We start from the raw sequence: 12602 nt of genomic DNA on the forward strand, positions 1-12602 counted from the left end.
GTGGGCCAGCCCTAGGCCGCACACAAGCAGGTCTGGGTACCCCCATTCCCAGAAAGCCGACAGTAGCCCAACGAGCCCAAGGCGTGTCTCGGCTGGCTTCTCGACAAATCCTTCAGGGCGGCCTAAAGCATCGCGGGCCCTAATTGCCTGTGGGCCAGGCGGCACATGTGTCCACCCGCCTTGCCATGACGCTCTCGCTCCCCAGGGCATTCGGGACGCACCAGACCACAATGGCACAATCTCCAAGAATCGTGTCGGCCATAATTGTTACTCATTGAATGCCATCATTGTGGTCGGCCCACGCCCAACGGCCATTACGGACATGACTACTCGGTTGCCAGGTGAGGTGACGTGTGCGGCAATGCGCCTGTTGGCCCACCTCGCGGCACCCGAGGGGCGTGCAACGCTCGCGCTCCCATGATGCTTGGTGGCCGCGGTTCGCCTATAAATCTGCCCCGCCCCTGGCAAGGGGGAGACACTACGATCTTGAGCTTCCTTTGTTCCACCGACAAAAACCTCTTCTCCACTTTGTTTCTTTGTTTTCCATGGCATCTCCAAAAGGCAATCCTTGTGGGGGGAACGCGCGGCTCCGTCCGCGCCCTCGTCCGCCCCCGGGAGCAGCGGCGAAGGGCCCAGAGGATCGCCTCGCGTTCGCCACCGCTGGGCTCTGAGTGATGAGTAAGTCCCCCGTCTGGACCTCCTTTCCTTGTTGTCCCGTCCACTTCTTGGTGGTCGATCTTCCCTTTTCTCTAGAGCACCCGCAACCAAGAAGCTCAAGCTCGGCGAGCTTCCGGAGGAGGCGGAGGGGCTGCGGGCTCAACTCGAGAGTGCCGAGGCCGCCCTGCAGGCTGCCCGCCTAGGCGAAGCGGAGCCCAAGGTGGAGTTGGCGTCGCTCCAGAGGCAGATCCATGAGGCGGAAGACACTGTTCAGGCCGCCGAGGACGAGGCGGTGTACGCCCGGAAGATGAAGTCCCAATGGGCCAAGAAGTTCCAGAGCATTGCCGACAGGGCGGCGGGCGCAATGCGCCGATTCGTGGGGAATGCCCCGGCGCTGCCAAGGGTGATCAGTGACGGGGGCTACCACGCCGTCTTCCAGAAGGTGGTGGAGATGCTGGAGGTCAGTGTCTCCCACGGGGAGGAGGACAATGCATCTCACAAGCGCGAGCTTCTAGGCCTTGCCTTGACGCTCGTCTTCTCCAACCTGCGCCGCCTCGTCCCGCAGCTTGATCTCCAGCGCGTCGTCGAGCCGTTGCGCACTGAGTTCGGGCGTCTTCTGTGGGACGAAGTGCGCCCCCACATGGATGCCATGGTGGAGTGGTACGTTCGGGTGCTCTTCTACAGTGAGGAGGAGGGCTCCGACACCGAGCATGCCAGGTCCAAGGGCAGTGTAGGTGGCCTCTCCCCCTAGGCGCCCCCAGCTTCTGTTTCCCTGCCCATGTAACATTGGATCATGAACTCTGTCCTGTCCGCGTTATACTTTTGTATGTTACCTTCGCCGTTTCCCCTTTTTCCTTTCGCTCTTGAATCGATGGTTCGTTCGTTGGTATTCATTGCGGCTTGGGTTCCTTGCATAGGACCCGTCTCTGACCCAGCCGTTGCTCGGGGGCAACAGCAGCCAGGGCCCTGAGGAGGTCCCATCCTCCCGAGGCATCATTTGTGCCGCTGCACGCTTGGTCGATGACCTCATTCCTTGTCGCCACTTAGTCCTTAGGCCCTGCGTCCTTTCGTTAATACGGGGGTTTTTACTTCGTTATTGGTTCGACGCGAAACCAGATGGCCCCCGTCTGGGCCTGGGGGGTACTTAACTTTTGGGTTTGCGCCGGTCTCTTCCACAGCTCCTCCTGAGTAGCTCCTGCTTTGTCGGTGGGACGGGGTGGAGACACTTTCGGCACTCTATATGTGCGGGTTCCGGTCCCGCACATTTCCCTTCCGACGTGAGGCGCAACCCGTCACCAAGGTTGTTCCTCACGGGGCAAAGCCTCGACGCCCTCTATGCCGACATGAGCGACACCTGGGTGGACGATTGGCTTTGTGACCAGTATGGCCCCTGAGGCATGTTGCTCATGAGCCCCCATTGACACTCAAGCCGCTCTACGTCGACAGGCCCCGGGCCCGCACATTTCCCACCACCGTTAGGTTCGACGCACATTTCCAACACCGACCGGAGCTCCAGGATGGCACCAGGGGTGGCGAGTGGACTTACGACCGTTAAGGCCCCTGAAGCGGTTCCTAGGAGCCCCTTTGGTGCTCGAGCGATTCACCATTCCGTCCCTTTGGTCATCGTCCCAGGGTGTCCTGAGGACTCCCGAGACTCATTGTGGTGGTATCGTGCTTCAATCCGGGCCGTCGAGCGAGGATCGACCGTTGAAAACGTTTGCCCCTCAGACGGCAAGTCCTTGCTTTCATGCTCCTTGGCGCCTAGGGGAGGTGCAGAGCGTTCAGCTCCTCGGAAAATGTCATCCAGAAAAGGAGGCTTCAAAGCCGGCAAAACGAGAAAATCTCAAGAGAAGATCCCCCCCTTTTGTTTTCCAAACATCAACTTTTGAAATCGACAAATTTAAGTTTAGCAGATTATAATTCAAGCTCGAGGAAGAAGCAAGCAAATGCAGCGGCCGGTTCCTGGGGTAATCTCTATGGGCAGAGTCATTGGCGTACTGAGTTGATTGCCTCCATCTTCTCCTGAACGCGGAGCGTAGGGCTGCCACTAAGCGTGGGAGGGACCCCTACGCGTCCTTGGGGGGCCCCGGGAGTATATACCCGCAGCTCGTTATTACGTGAGAGTGTCACAGTGGGGGTGTATCTAGGAGGTCGCGAGGACGCTTTGGCCTCGCGAGTGTCCCTACCCCCGAGGCATAGGTGCCTTATTCTTTTTTGGTTGGGCATAGTGATTTGTGGACTGTGTTGATTGCCTCCGTCTTGCCCCCAGCGCGGAGCGTAGGGCTTCCACTAGGCATGGGAGTGACCCCTCCGCGTCCTCGGGTGGCCCCGGGTATATACAGTCGCAACTCGTTATCACGTGAGAGTGTCACGGGATGAACTAGGTCCTGGAAGGATTGCAGGATGATGCACAGGTGCCACGAGTTGATGCAGGTCACTCGGAGATTGTAGGGCGAACGCGAGGGCGCTTCGGCCTTGTGATGTTTCCTCCTTGGTGGCGGTTTACCCCTGATCCTTTTGTAGACGGGGCCCTTCGAGGCCCAACCCACTCCTTCTACTGAGACTGGTTGAGGGCTTTTCTACTTCTCTACGTTAGCATGTCCCAGTCTCGCACATTTCCCAACCGCCGTTGCTTGCGACCGGAACGTAGCTATGAGGTTAATCCCTACCACCACTAATAACGACCGAATGTCCGTGGACGGCACCAAGGGTGGCAGGTGGCCTTATGACCGGTGAGGCTCCCGAGGCTTGATGCTCATCATCCTCCTTTGATGTTTGAGCGGCTCTGTGTTGCCAAGACCCAGTCCCGCACATTTCCCAACTGTCGTTGCTTGCGACCGGAACGACCGAATCTCCGTGGATGGCATCAAGGGTCGCAGGTGGCCTTATGACCAGTAAGGCTCCCGAGGCTCGATGCTGAGGAGCCCCCTTTTGACGCTCAAGTGGCCCCATTTCATCTTGGTGATTGTGGCCTTGGGGAGCCATGGGGAGCCATGGGGCCTCCCCAGGTCCCGCGACGGGGCGACGCGCACCGGCCGGAGCCCCCGAGCGGTGGGGGGGCGTACATCGCCCAAAGATGCAAGCAAGGTAAGAGGTCAAATCGTTGAATGGATGCAGCAGAAGCATTGGAAGCATGTTTAAATGATATGATGGGTAGAGGTGTGTCCTGAACATTTGAAGTTCATGCGGCTAGCAGATATCCCATAGAGCAGTGAACCCAAAAAATTACCTCGCATAGCTTCTTCGCGCCTGAGGGGCGCCTCGTGTGGCCCGGACCTCGGCGTTCACATCAGCATCGTAGTCGCCGCGGGTGACCCATGCCACTTGTGTCTCGTTGCTTTATTTGACTCGTCCTCCTGAGGACGGGGATCCGGTTCTCCGCATTTTCTCTGCGGGGGCGGTGACTAGTGTCGTACCCCGCGGCTTGGGGGCGCATCCATGCCCGTGCCTCTTGGGTCCAGTGCTCCGCCAGTGGGAGCCCTAGGGTCGGGCTCGAGGTGGACCCCCAGAGCTTTCCTTACTCCGGAGGAGGACCGGCGCCTGGGGTGGATGCTTGAGGCTCTTCCTCGACGGGAGGGTATGGCGGTGTTACATAACACGGTATGTAAGGATCCCCATAGGTGTTCGATTGACCTTGAAGGCCGTTCAACAATGCAACAGTGGCAGTCCCTCTCGGCCGCGCGGGGAGATCCCCCCGTTCGCGTTGCTCGGAGATCTTCTTGCGATGGCCTCCGCACAAAGCCGCTTGCTCCTACTACTGTCATTGGGTGGTCCCAGCATTGCCTAGTGCAGACTCCCCCTTGGTACCCTAGCGTGTCTCCATTGCCGTTGTTCGCTCGCGTTGACGCCACCACCGCCCGCTGCCTGCGCGTGAGGGAGCTCTCCCGCCTGGCCGCCACGGGTTGTCGGGGGCCAACTTGGTCTTGGTGATGCGCGCTAGTGTGTGCATGGAATGTCGTGCCCTTAGTGGTTGCCGAAATGCTGCGCCTCGAGGCCGGCCACCAGAATCTGGAGGAGGAGGAGGGCAGCATGCGACGCGTCTCTCTCGGCCCCGCCCAATGCAGGAGGGGCCCCACCGCGTGCAGGTCCGGGGACCGGCACCAGGTGCGAGCCCCTGGCGCCCGGCGCCTGCGGCCTTGAAGAAGAGTGGGTTCGGATGGCCTTCTGGGCGATGGTGATCAACCCTGTGATGTGGTCCGCCCATGCGTCGAAGCCCCCTTGTGTCGGTCGATGGCAGAGCATCTCGGCTGCCATCTGCAGCGTGTCGTGCACGCTGAGGTCCCCCAAGTTGATGCGGTGCGTCGTGGATGCCGGGGGCGCCACCCAGCCGTCGTGCGCCAGGGTGGCGCAGGTGGTTGCGACGGTGGAGATGATGTTGACGATCTGGTACTAGTCGCCTAGTACCATGACGCAGGTACACGCGCTTTCGGCCGTTGTGGTATGACGGTTGGAAGCCCGCTCGACGAGACTCGAAGAAGCTTGCTGGGCACCGGCCATAGGAGCAGCGGGGCTTAGGGAAGATGAAGCTCGGAGAAGACCTTGACACCCTCCAACCTGGCGTGCCAAATGTTGGATTTCGGGCTCCGCAAAACCCTAAAGATTCGAACTCAGGGGCGTGTACAAAGATCTCTCGTGGGATCGCCTCACCTAACTCGCTACACGAGGGGATGGCTGAGAATTCACTTGATTGTGAGGAAGACACTGGACACGATAGTTTACCTAGATTTGGGCCGCTGAGAAGGGTAATACCCTACTCCTGCTTTGGTGGATTGCATATTTTGGAGGTTGGTGGATGAACTAGTATAGTGCTCGAGGGCCTCCGAAGGCTAGGTGGCCTTTGTGTGGTGTCGATGGGTGAATGAATGGATCCCCCCACGAAGTAACCTACTCTCTATATATATAGTGGCGGCCCGGGTCCTCTTCCCCTATCGTTTCGGCGAGAAGGGATACCACACCGGCCAATTTTCAAGGGGGAAAGGGAACATGCTTCCCCTGTACAAAAGTAGTGTTCGCCTACAAAGTTGTTGCGAGCGTCGCAAGGACGGGTCCAGGGATGACATCTGTCCTGCTGGGGGTGGTGTGGCTTTGTTGCACCAGAATGGAATCCTTTGGGAGATGCCTTGGGAACCCCGGTTCGCCCTTGCCCCTTTTGCACTAAAGGGGAAACTGCTCCATCCTGCTGTTTGCTGCTCGCCTTTCCTTCCTCTATGTCATCCTTGACTCCTGAGGCCGGGTCTCGCCTCGAAATATCCTCCACTCCGGAGGGGCCCTAATGAGGCCCCCTGCGGGCCTTGATGTTGTGCCTCCTCGCGAGGCTTGACCCCTCGCGAGGGCCTTGCCTTGAGTGCTGCCGCGCCCGATTGTGCTTGCTTGATGAAGTGGGCCAGCCCTGGGCCGCACGCAGGCAGTTCTGGGTACCCCCATACCCAGAACGCCGACAATGTCGATGAGCTCTAGTGATTCCGTGGTGGCCACTTGCGGGGCTACGTCCGCCGGAGCGACCGTGGTGCCTCCCGCCAGGTCAACCACTCTCGACAAAGCTACCTTCACCATGGTGACACTTCCCATTGCAACCACCGTCATCGATGAAGCTTTCGTTATGTTCGCATGGGTCATCGCGATACAAATAGGCACCGCTCTCGGAAGATCTGCATCCCTGGTCATCATGGCTGCTATTGCAAGGGTTGTTGCCACAGTTGCATGGCCTAGACGAGCCTCCAATGTGACCGAGAGGCATGCGGCGGCCATCTCCACCGCCTTCTAGTCCTGATCCCGCCTGTTGTTTCCCGTTGTGTCTGAGTTCTTCTTGATCCGCTTCCTCTTTGCACCCTCCCTCTATTTTCCATTGCCCGCCATGGCGACCGATGCGTTGGAATTATCCATCACGCCATCATCCAACACTATCAGGATGGTTCCATACACATCCCCTTGGTTGAGCACTGATTCCATTTTGTGTGTGTGTCTGGTGGTGGCGAGCTATCGATAGAAAAAGTTAGATGTTAGCCGCCGCCGGCAGGATCTTTTATAGGTCACTGTCAGGTTTGGGTTTTTACTATGCATGTTACCCCTTTGCACTGGGTAATGCTGGCGGCTGCCGCTACTATGCGGAGCTGATTTTGTAGTGTACGAAGATCATACATGGTTAGAATAGCACACACGTGTGTGTTGGGGATACAATCGCATCTGATTGTTTCGTCAGATTCATTTTTTATTTTGGATAATTGCATCATTTGGGGAAAACAGAAAAAAACGTGAGAGAGGGTCAAAACACAACCACGCCCGCTAGTGGCCCAAATATATACTAGTGGCCCAAATATATACTAGGGGGGCTCTCTTTGTCGTCCGCCCCCCGACGGCAAAGAGCAGGAGATAGGGGGGACGGGGTGGGGAGACGGTCGTTAGGGGGGAGGCTCGCTTTGCCGTCCCCCCACCCCCCGACGGCAAAGAGAAGGAGGGCACACGGCAAAGGGAGCGCCCGTTATTGGGTGGGAGGGGGTGTACTGTGGACTCTTTGTCGTCTGCCCTCCTGCTCTTTGTCGTCCGCCAGCAGACGACAAAGAAAAGACTGATGGCAAAGAGTATCTTTGCCATCCGTCTGCTCTTTGCCGTCAGTTTTCTGCTGACTGACGGCAAATAGGGTCTTTGTCGTCCGCTGGCTGACGGCAAAGCAGGGGCTGACGGCAAATAACTGAATTCTAGTAGTGACTCCCTATGTCCCACATGTAAGTCTTTTTAGAGATTCCACTACGGACTATGCGCTGAGCAAAATTAGTGAATCTACACTCCAAAGTATGTCTACATGTCCATATATATATGTATGCAGTTCATAGTGAAATCTGTAAAAAGACTTGTATTTAGGAAAGCATGAAGTATATATATGTACAAACTGGGCGTTGTCATGTTCATGCCTTGAAGTGTCCAATGCATAACTTTGATGTGGCACATGATGCATATGTGCATGCTTCAAAGTGTCCAGTGTGAAAGAATAGAGTTCATGCCATAAACATAGGGTATTGGCCCCTACACTATGTGCCAGAGGAGGGGATCCTATAAACACATGACCAAGCGAATTTATAGCTTAATTTGGTCAAACAATCACATATTGTTCTCGGTTAAGAGGGATATACAAACCGCATGGTCCCACGAGTTGGCGCATCATCAAAGATCAATTGAGAGGGGCTAGCATCATCGCCTTGTATGTGGCCAAATGTATATAGGTAAAGGGTTCGGTTCGTTGTCTAAATAGACAATGCACACCACTATGATGTGCCATGTACGTAGCCTAGAAAACTATACATACCTCCCTTAAATCCTGTTATATATACATGTATACTACCTAGGTTATGGACGTATGGTACCCTCTCCCCACACCCCTAGACACACGACACGTAGCCAGTGTGGCATTCCAGCACTGTGAGTCAAATAGATGACATATATATACATATATAGACATACGCACACAAATATATACATACCCTATAGAGTGGCCCATCGATAGGTGTCTCTTCGAAAACCCAACAATGAGGGCATGGTCGACACACACACACACACACACACACCACCCGTCTATCCTTGTCATGCAAGCGTAGTCAGTCAAAGGGATGACATACCCTAGGGGCCCACCGATAGATGTGTCATTGAAAAATGCACAACAGAGGTATGGTCCACACACATGCACGGGTTGACACACTCACACAACAGAGGCATGGTCCACACACACGGGCATGGGTTTACACACACACATGCACACACACACACATCACCCATCCTTGGCGTTCCAACATCGTTAGTCAAAGGGTAATAGACCCTAAGGTCCCAACAATAAGCATATCATCGAAAAAAGCACAACAAAGGCATGGTCCACACACAGACATGGGTTCACACACACACACACGCAAATTTTCAATACAGCAAAAGAAAATCATGGGTTGAAACACACAAATTTTCAAAAGGGCAAAAGAAATCACTATAAATATTTTCATAACAAGGATCTCAAGATTTATTTAGCTGGATTGACATATCACTACAAGCATTTCCTGCCAAATGACTATAGTGATTGTATCACACCGCCTAAATGAGCATTAAGATCTAGCAACTTCCCAAGCAGTAACCCATCCTTGGACTTCTCCACCCACAACATGCTTAACTTCCGAGTTTCAATTGAATCGGTTAGGGGATGGGAGGCGGCAACTTGCTGATAAGGGTTGTCTCCTAGCATTTATATGGCATCCCCCGATAGGCACCTTGTGGGACCAACTACATATCGCACTCGTTTCAAGTAGTACTAGAAATCATATGTGGTGGTGGCATGGCGGCGGTTGCCGACGCCCACATGGACTAATGATGGATGCTTGCTCATGCTCAATCGTGTGATGCCGCTCTTGATCTTCATCCCACTCCATCTCGTCCTCCTCGTCATGGAAGTCGATGACACGGTCGACGCTTCAGCGGGAAACAAACTCGGGGTGGGAGATCGATTGGAGGAGTGTAGGGAGAAGCATGTTTAGCTAGAACACCATTTTAATATAAAATGGATAACTTATGAAAGAAGGAAGCTCGAGCTAGCACGACACGTGCGCACACCGTGCTTACGGATGCACGGGCTCTGGTCGGATGTATAGAAGTACTTTAAATTATTTGTGGTTCATTTGGCCTTTATTATACTACATTAATTATGTTTTCGAGGAATTTAATGTGCATAATTCAAATTTGAACTAAAAGTACAGTCTCCATGTTACCAAAGTGGGTTAAAAACATATTTATGTCCCCGGGATCCCTGCTTAGGTCACATGCAATGAATTGAATGATTTATAAACATCTCGCCGTCGTGAATAGCCTGCAAACATTGAGAAACTTGGCTTTAGATCCCCATAAATCTAAAATTCGTGTGAAATTCTTGAAACTTACCCCGGAGTCATGATACGACACTTATACACATGGTATATTTTTTGACCAATATGGGATAAGTCTCTTGCACCCTAGAAATTTTATCTAGAAGCATCGTGATTTTGATATGGAACATGTCACCTATGTGGGCGAAACAACTTTCAATGCCTCTTCTCGCCTTAATTTTTTCTACATGCAACATGGACTAATACAAGTGCATTGTTAAAATGTGAATTATTCCGGGCTCGTTTGCCCCCCTTTATACATTAATTGAGTTTTCTAGCCATTTAATGTGCATAATTTAAATTTGAACTACAAGAACATGCTCCAGAGCACAAAAATGGGTTAGAAAATCATTTGTGTGCCCTTGGGTCCCTATTTAGGTCCCATGCATCAGATGCATGCGGTGACTGTGAATGGATTACAAACATCTCAGTGCCGTGACTATGCCGTAAACATTGAGAAAGTTGTCTTCTAAATCCCCATAACTCAAAAACTAATCTAAAATTGTTGAATCTTACCCCGGTGTCATGACATAACACTTATAAGACATGGTGATTTTTTGACCAATTTGGAACAAGTTTTGGGACACACCCCTTACACATCGGAGCTTCTAATAAGAAGCCTTGTGATTTCTATAGGGCACATGTCACCTTTGTGGTCGAAACCACATGAGTTATCTAAGCGCTTTCTGTGAAACTAAAATTTGAACTACAAGCGCGTTCTCAAGGTCACCAAAATGGATTAAAAACCATTTTTTTGTCCTCGGGTCCCTGTATAGATCCAATGCACTGAAGGTTTAATGAATTACAAACATCTTGGCGTTGTGACTTGGCCATGAACATTGAAAATCATGGTTTTTAAATCCTCGAGAGTCCAACGCTTGTGTGAAATTCATGATACTTACCTAGTGACATGCCACGACACATATATGGTGTGCTAGTTTTTTGACAAATTTGGGACAAATATTGGGACATGCATCTTACAAGTCGTAGCTTCTACAAGAAGCCTTGTGATTTTGATAGGGAACATGTCACCTTTGGGGGTGAAAATACATTCAATGCATCGTAATTTAGTGCACCATTTCAGCTCTTTTTGTACATTAATTGAGTTTTCTAGGGATTTAATACATGTAATTAAAATTTTTAACTAGAAACACATGCTCTAGTGCACAAAAATTTATTGCAAAATGATTTTTGCATCCATGGGTGCTTTCTTAGGTCCCATGCAACGAATGTGAATGAATTAGAAGCATTTAGGCATGATAGCTCGCCACAATCATTGAGAATATTTGATTTCGAATTCCCATTAGTACCAAACTCGTACGAAATTCATGAAACTTAGACGACTTGGTACAATACGGTTTGCTATTCGAGAAGGCTCACAATTTGAGAAGGCTCATGCAAGAATAGGCAATGTAAACATTTTGGAACAAACAATTGCCATGTTATTATCACAAACGGTAGCATTACGTGATTTGTGCATTCCGATAAACATTTGGTGCCACACATCCAACTTTTCTTTACTTGATATGGCAGTGCCATACGTGCAGCTGTTTGATGATAGGAAGCACGCGAGCTTTTCATCGCATAGGCTCGATGGCACGCGTGAGAGCTGTCCACCACGCCGGCTTGATGGGACACATGAGAGATGTCCACCGCATAGGTTCGATGGGATGTATGATAGAAGTATGTGATGTGAGATGTGCTACTGCAACAAAAGACCTTCCAATGGCGCTATAAATAGGTGTGTCGACGGCACCAGGAATCCTTCTGCTACCTCTACGCCTTAAGGGACTTCCTAGGCAAATATGCAAAGGATTTCCCCGTGGCCTTGGAGCCTTGCGTTGTTGTTCCCTCGAAGCGAAAAGGGTGATGTAGCGCAGCGATGGTAAGTATTTCCCTCAGTTAGAGAACCAAGGTATCGATCCAGTGAAGGAGTCTCACAAGAGCCCGCACAAACAAAAAGAACCTGCTCCCAACACTATGAAGGGGTTGTCAATCCCTTATAGATTGTTCGCCAAGTGAGAACTGAAAGCAACAAAGTAACAAAGAAAAGTAAAAGCGAAGGTGTAAACGATAGATGTGAATAGACCCGGGGGCCGTAGTGTTTACTAGTGGCTTCTCTCATGAAAGCAAGTAGACGGTTGGTGAACAAATTACTGTCGAGCAATTGATAGAACCGCGCAAAGTCGTGACAATATCTATGGCAATGATTATATCTATAGGCATCACATCCAAAACAAGTAGACCGATTATTGTCTGCATCTACTACTATTACTCCACACGGCGACCGCTATCCAGCATGCATCCAGTGTATTAAGTGCAAAAGAACAGAGTAACACCTTAAGCAAGATGACATGATGTAGATGGACAATCTCATATCAACGACAGAGCCCATATTGGTACCCTGGATGGCAAATACTCAATGTGTGCCTTGCTGCCCCTACTATCACTGGGAAAGGTCACCACATGGTAAGAACCCAAAACCAAGCACTTCTCCCATTGCAAGAATCATAGATCTAGTTGGCCAAAGAAAACCCAAGACTCAGAGAGACTTACAAGGATATCTAATCATGCGTATAAGAAATCAGCAAAGACTCAAATATATATCATAGATAATCTGATCACGAATCCACAATTCATCGGATCTCGACAAACGCACCGCCAAAGAAGATTACATCGGATAGAACTCCATGAAGATCATGGAGAACATTGTATTGAAGATCCAAGAGAGAGAAGAAGCCATCTAGCTACTAACTATGGACCCGTATGTCTGAAGTGAACTACTCACGAGTCATTGGAGGGGCGATGATGATGATGAAGAAGCCCTCCAACTCCAAAGTCCCCTCCGGCAGGGCACCGGGAAGGGTCTCCAGATGAGATCTCGCAGAAACGGAAGCTTGCGGCGGAAGAAAAGTATTTTCGTGGATCCCCTGATTTTTTCCTGTATTTTAGGGAACATATAGGCCAAATATGTAGGTCAGGGGGGCGAGGGAGGCCACAAGCCCTGCCACCGCCGCCTCCCCCTGGTGGCGGAGTGGGGGCTTGTGGGCTCCT

The sequence above is a fragment of the Hordeum vulgare genome, chromosome 2H (genome assembly GCF_904849725.1).
Source record: "Hordeum vulgare subsp. vulgare chromosome 2H, MorexV3_pseudomolecules_assembly, whole genome shotgun sequence".
Classification (NCBI taxonomy): Eukaryota; Viridiplantae; Streptophyta; class Magnoliopsida; order Poales; family Poaceae; genus Hordeum; species Hordeum vulgare.